Source organism: Cornus florida, unplaced genomic scaffold (genome assembly GCF_030987335.1).
Source record: "Cornus florida cultivar Cherokee Brave unplaced genomic scaffold, ASM3098733v1 CherokeeBrave_3.0.0_Hap2_Chr10, whole genome shotgun sequence".
Taxonomy (NCBI): domain Eukaryota; kingdom Viridiplantae; phylum Streptophyta; class Magnoliopsida; order Cornales; family Cornaceae; genus Cornus; species Cornus florida.
Window position 1 is genome coordinate 13,834,307 of NW_026775580.1, and position 6,822 is coordinate 13,841,128.

The window sequence follows — 6,822 nt, forward strand, 5'->3', positions numbered from 1 at the left end:
CAGAGTGAATTTTGAAGTTCCTCTTTGACTCTTGAACCGGTTCAAGATGGCCAATCTTAAATGTTCATAAATCTGCAGATGTTGAACCCATTCCCTTAATCCTCAAACTTGTTCCCTCAAATGTTTGAACCTGTTCCCTTAATTGTTGAACCAGTTCAACTTGGGTAGAAAGTATTTTCTTCCTTAAACCCTTCCAAAAACTTCCTAAGTGCTCTCACTAACTCATAAAACTTCCTAAAGCATTGTTCTTATTATCCTGGTGTGTAGTAAACCATGAACACTTGAACTTCTTCAAATCCGCATCAGGTCTTCAATCTTGAAATTTTGAACAAAAAAATTACAACTCGATCGGACTTGTTTTGACAACAAAATTAGCCAATTACAAAATATATATCTCACAATCTCCCCCTTTGGCAATTTTGTAACAAAACCCTAAAAACAACTTGTAATCTACCCAAGCAAGAAAAATAAATTACAATAATTGTCAAAGGAAATTGAACCTTTCTTGAAGTCATGAAGCTTCAACACTTGTAGCATCTTTAACCTTTAACCTTCACATTAGCTCAACAAAACTACCTGTGAAGCTTAATCAAGAAAGTAAACACAAGCATAAAATAGCAAAGCTAATAATGCCTGAAAATCAATTTGCAATGCAAATGCAATAATCACATGTTCTCCCCCTCAAAAGTATCTCTCCCCCTGAATGATAAGTCTCTTAATTTTTTCCCTCTTTTTGTCACAAATTAACAAGGGTCTAAAGGAAAAAATATCCTACAAGAAGGAAGCAACCAACCATATAGAACTTGTAAATTGAATCCATAGAGAAAATAGACTCCATAAGACTATATGTATCAACACAAATAACTATGATCAATTCAATAAAGTTCCACAAACTTAGTAAGTGTAGTAAAATCATCACAAAGTTCCAAAAACATATGATCTGTAAACTATTTAGATTTCAGATAATAAATCAATGATATCACGTATCCTTAGAAATCAAACAATTAACGTGTGCAAAATATTTTTTTCTCTCTCTTTGTGCTCCATTTTTCTTTTTGCACATTAGCGACTTTCACGCTTATGGGAAGCTAGCTCTTTCCCTTATTCCCATTTGTTTTGAATCAAGGTAGCTTCAGACAATTCCCAAAGTAATTATTTCCCTTATTCCACCTTTTTTTTTTTCTTTTTTTTTTTTTTTTCCACAGCAATTTTTTCATCATTTTTTTTTTCAGATTTTTTCATTCCAAGCTATATTTGAATTTTTTATTTTTATTTTTATCACTCTTTTGGTCTAAAACACATAAAGCAAGTTTAAATTCCAAGATAATGATTAATCATGTCAACATTATCTTTGACTAAAACAATGACATCAAATACAAGTAAATGTACTATCAATGATCCATTTACTATATGAAACAAGTAAGCAAAACCAATTTTATCAATTCATAGCCATAGTATGTTTTATACAGATAATCCATGTGTTATAAAACTCCTTGTGTTCAACATACTTAATCAATATGATTTGTTTAACTTCCCAAAAACATAATTCAGACACTCAAGATATGTATGAAGATTCTTTCTAGATTATGCATTTGTAATGCATTTAATCAAGATAACCAACACCTACAGATTTCCTAAGATGAGAAAACTTAGGAGCATCTAGTGGCTTAGTAAGAATTTCAACCAAATTGTTATCAGTATGCACTTTTTCCAAAGACACGATATTTTGTTCAACAAGTTCTTTAAGAAAATGATGTCGAATGTCAATGTGCTTAGTCCTAGAATACAAAACTTGATTCTTTGAAATATTAATTATACTAGTATTATCACAAAAGATAGCAATAGTACTTTGATCAACTCTATAATCTAGAAGCATTTGTTTCATCCAAAACAATTGTACGTAACAACTTCCAGCAGCAATGTATTTAGCCTCACAAGATGATAAAAATATGCAATTTGGCTTCTTGTTATACCATGAAACAAGATTAGTACCAATATAGAAACAACCACCTGAGTACTTTTTCTATCATCCTTGTTACTAGCTCAATCAGTATCAGTATAGCCTGCATTCTCAGAGTTAGATTCAGAAGAATAGCGCAATCAATAATTCAATGTACTATTGACATAACGAATAATACGCTTAATTGCAATAACATATTGTTCACTAGGATCAGCTTGATACCTAGCACAAACACCTACACTAAATGAAATATCTAGCCTACTTGCTGCTAATAAAACAAGCTACCAATCATACTCCTATACAAGGAAGGATTAACCTTGTTAGGATCAGAGTCTCTATCCAATTTGGATGAAGTACTCATAGGAGTTTGCACATGCTTTGAATTTTTCATACCAAATTTCTTGACTAGCTCATTTGCATATTTTGATTGAGATATGAAAATTCCATCATCAAGTTTGTTGACCTTAAGGATTTCATCCAAGGACAATCTAGTTGTTTTGATGATAACAAACCATTAATGGTGTTTAAGGACTAATGTTCACATTGAGTGTTATAGATGACTTATATTCAATGAAGAACCTCAATGAAGATCATAAAGACCATTCCAAGTATTCCATTATTCAATATCATATCAAGGAAGGAAATGGATACAAAGAAGAGTTGAAGTTGCAAAGAAAGATAGCTTGGACATCAATGATCAAGAAAGCAACTCAAAGAAAGGAACAAAGCAAGAATACCTCAAAGCCTAAATGATCATGGACAAAGAATGAAGTGATGAACGCTGAAAAGTGCGCATTTAAACCCCTTAAGCTTAGGTATTCTAGAACCTTTATCTATCTTATTTTCCCGCTTTAGATTGATTTTGTATTATTTCCATTTTTAGGTACTTATCCCCAAAATAAGCTAACTCAGCTAAATAAGAGCATAATTGAATCAATCTTGAGATGAATCAAAGAAAGGAGCAAAAGGAAGCAAGTGGTGGAAATTTAGCAAGTTCAATCGATCTCAGAAAATATTCGATCGATCGAAAGTTCATCGATCTCAACATTTCAGATGGATCCAAGCTCTTTTGTCCTTATCCAAAGATCCCATAAAGTTCGATCGATCCAACTTTCTTCCGATCGATCGAAAAGATTCCATCTTATCCAGTTGTACCACCCTACCTACCACACTTGTCTCTTTCCCAAAAATATCTTCAAAATATCTAAGATTTGTTTTTATCCAAAAAGGCACTACCATAGAGGATTGATCCAGCTTAAATTCGATAGATCTTAGCCATGTTGATCGATCTCACCACAAGTTCGATCGATCGAGCTTCCCAAAGCCCGAGAAAATTTAATTTCAGGCTTATTAAAAGTTGTCTCATATCCAATCATTGGAAGGAATATTGGTGTACGAGCCCAGTTCATTGGGGGTGATATTTAACCTACCTATATAAGGAATATGAGTCATTCTTGACATATACAAGATACATACACTAGAGACACAATTTTCATATTCTTAGTGAGGAAGAAAAGAAAGGAGGAGGCTAGAGACACAAGCTTGGAGTTCTTCCATCAACCAAGAAGAGGACAATCTCTACCATGGAGTTAGCCCTTGAGGGTTGGAGGACACCATCCATGAGTGGCTAGACATCCTCTTGGGGCTAGAGTTAGCCCAAAGCATACTTTCTACATCTTGATTTATGTATTTTTAAGGGGATTTGTATTGTGATACATGTTTTGAGACTTTTATATATATAGATCTTGTTTATTCAATGATTTGTGTGGTTTAATGCTTCCAATTGATCATCTCATTCTATCCATATGTCTATGTATGCTAGAATAGATGTTTATGAGTTTGTCTCTATTTATTGTGTTATTGATGCATGTCTATGTGTATTAATGCTATAGATCTAGAGATTGTCAAGACATAGTGCCTAATGGAATGCTCTTGTGGTTTATTTGATGGTTCATACTCATTTCTTGATGGATTGTGCCTCTCCCTTAGTTTAATTAGTTTAATTTCATGTCATTAGCTTAATTGTAGTGTAGTTGTAGTTTAGATGTTAAATGGGAGGACAATCCATGCTTGTTGTTTGATGTTCCATACTTATGAAAGCAAGTAGTATATTTCTCTAACCTTGTGATGTGTTTGGATTGTGAGCTTAAAGAAAGGATTAATGGCTTAGTTTGATTTATTGTGCTATCCACCATGTTGCTTAGACAATATATGCTTAATTAGTCATCCATGTTTGTTGAAACAACCACACACACACACACTATGTTGCAATACATGTTTTCCCCCTCATTAATCATTCATTAAGGGTGTAGAAAAGCTATGTTTAATGGTGATCTTTAAACCCCAAGATCTCTTTCTTATTTTCTCTCCATTACATTTAATTGCCTACTTTAGTATAAATTGCATCTTAGTGTAATTCAATCACCAACTAATTTTTTGATCACTTGACCTACTAGCCCTAATCTCGATTCCATAACCTAATACGACCCACCAATCCCTTGGGACGATCCCTACTTGCCCTAACTATATTTTTAGTGAAAGGTAGTTGTGGCAATTTCTAAATGTAAAACTTGGCCACATTCATCATAGCCCTACACCACTACCTTTTGGTTCAAGCTTTGGTGGGCCGCGACAAGCCGCACCAAGTTTTTGGTGCCATTGCTGGGGATTGATTGAAGACAACGTCGTATTTGTGGAATCAATTAGGAATTAGTACTCTTTTGATCGTGTCTTTACTTTGTTTTCATTTTCATTTTGGTTACTTATTGTGTTGGTTCTTGTTTGACTAGGTGCATTGAGCTAGAAGGTGAGCAAATGAGCATTTCAAGCAAGGAGTTAAGCAAAAGCAAGGAAAAAGCTGAAATCTAAAAATTTGCAAAGCTAAAATTGATAATTGAATTGAAGTGCTAAAGGACCCTTTGTGAGCTCTTTCTTAACTCAATTTCTAGTTAAATCGTCGGCCCGCGTGGTGGCTTGTATTTCAATTCTTAGATAAATCGTGAGCCCATGTGGAGGCAATTTTATTATTCTTTGCATATTGTTGATAGCATGGGAGTATGGGAACATTGTATGTGGAGGAAGTTTGTTGATAATTGATTTGTTGGAAAGGTGAAGTGATTGTTCATTACTTGTTGCTTGTTGTGTTTCATTGTGCATGCATGGTCGTAGATTATTGAAACCTACTCTTGTCCTTCTTAATTTTCATCTTGAATCCGTTGTTCGAAACCCTAGGGGAAGAGGAAGTTCTTGTGAATCCATTTCATCAATGGAAGGACATAATGAGGACCATGTGGAGGACCTTGGTCATATAGACCGACAAGGCATCCTCCACCCCAATGTGCATCATAATAAAATGTAATTACCATTAGGCATGCCGCGGCCATTCATTCACCCACCACAACAATAAGGCTAAGTTACATTGGGAATGCCAAGGCCAATCTATGCTCCACCACCTCCCATCATTCAAGGCAATCAAGGTGCCCATGTTACAGAGAGATCACTATGTGCCTAATGAATACAATGCACCCACATGCATTCAATTGCTACCATTTAGAGCACACCACTATGAGATCAAACCACAAACCATTCAAATGCGTCCTAACTATCATGGACTTCTAAGTGAAGAACCTTACAAGCATTTGGATGAGTTTCTTGAAGTATGTTCCACCGTGAGATACATGGACATGCCGGAAGAGGTCTTAAGGCTAAAACTTTTTCCATTCACCCTTAAAGACAAGGCAAAATATTGGTTTAACAATCTTAGGCCTTTTTCAATAACTTCTTGGCAGAAATGCAACAAGAGTTGTTGAAGAAGTACTATCTGGTTTCTAAGACCAATGCTATGAGAACCTCAATTCGAGAGTTTTCACATGGAGATGGGGAAACATTCCATGAGGCATGGGAAAGATTCAATGAATTTCTTAGGAAGTGTACACATCATGACATACCCAAATGGCAATTAGTTCAATATTTCTTTGAGAGCTTATCCGACAATTATAAGGGCATGGTTGATGCTTACATGGGTGGCTCTTACATTGATAGGCATGAGGATAACGTGTGGCGTCTTTAAGAGAGCATGAGTGAAAATTCTTTGCATCGAACTTTATCTTCGAAGAATGGTAGGAATTCAAGTGGAAGGAAGAGTGTTGGCTTACATCAAGTTGACCATTCCAATGAAATAGCCGCCAAGATGAAATCCTTATCTCAAAGGTTTGATCAATTCTTGATCAACCAAAACTCGACAAATCAAGTATCTTCCATCCCCAACCATTCCCATCATGCATCCAATGACACATGTATGACTTGTTCAAGTGTTTTACATTCTACTTCCAATTGTCCCCATGGACATGTGCAAAGTGAGCATCATGAACAAGTCAATGCAGCTTTTGTTAATCAAGGGAACAATCCTTATGGCAATCATTATAATCCTAGTTGGAGGAATCACCCGAACTTCTATTGGAGAAACCAAGGGGAAGGCTTAAACCCTCCCCAAGGTGGTTTCCAAGGGAAGTATGTTCCACCTTTGATGCAAAGCCAAGGTTCCCAAGGTTTTAGATCATCATTTCAATCGCAAGGAAATCAATTTGCTAATTCTTATTTTCCTAATCAACCATCATATTCTCAAGGAAATGCTAGGAGTCCCGCTTTTGAAGAGAAAGTTTTGACCACTTTAGGCACTCTAGAGGCGAACACTCAATTGCTTCATTCTCATTCTCAATCCATTGCTAAGCTAGAAACCCAAGTAAGGCAAATAGCCAGTACTTTAAATGCTAGAGCAAAAGGGAAAATGCCTTTGAATGCCCCACCCAAGCAACAATGTGTTGTGGAGACTCATTCCTCATCGGAAGGTCACACAATAGAGC

The 6,822-nt window shown here is 35.6% G+C and overlaps 1 pseudogene; it reads right to left on the reverse strand.

Annotated features, from left to right (window-relative positions):
* Positions 1-5,806: 5,806 nt before the first annotated feature.
* Positions 5,807-5,905, reverse strand: LOC132280462 (small nucleolar RNA R71; annotated as a pseudogene).
* Positions 5,906-6,822: the final 917 nt, after the last annotated feature.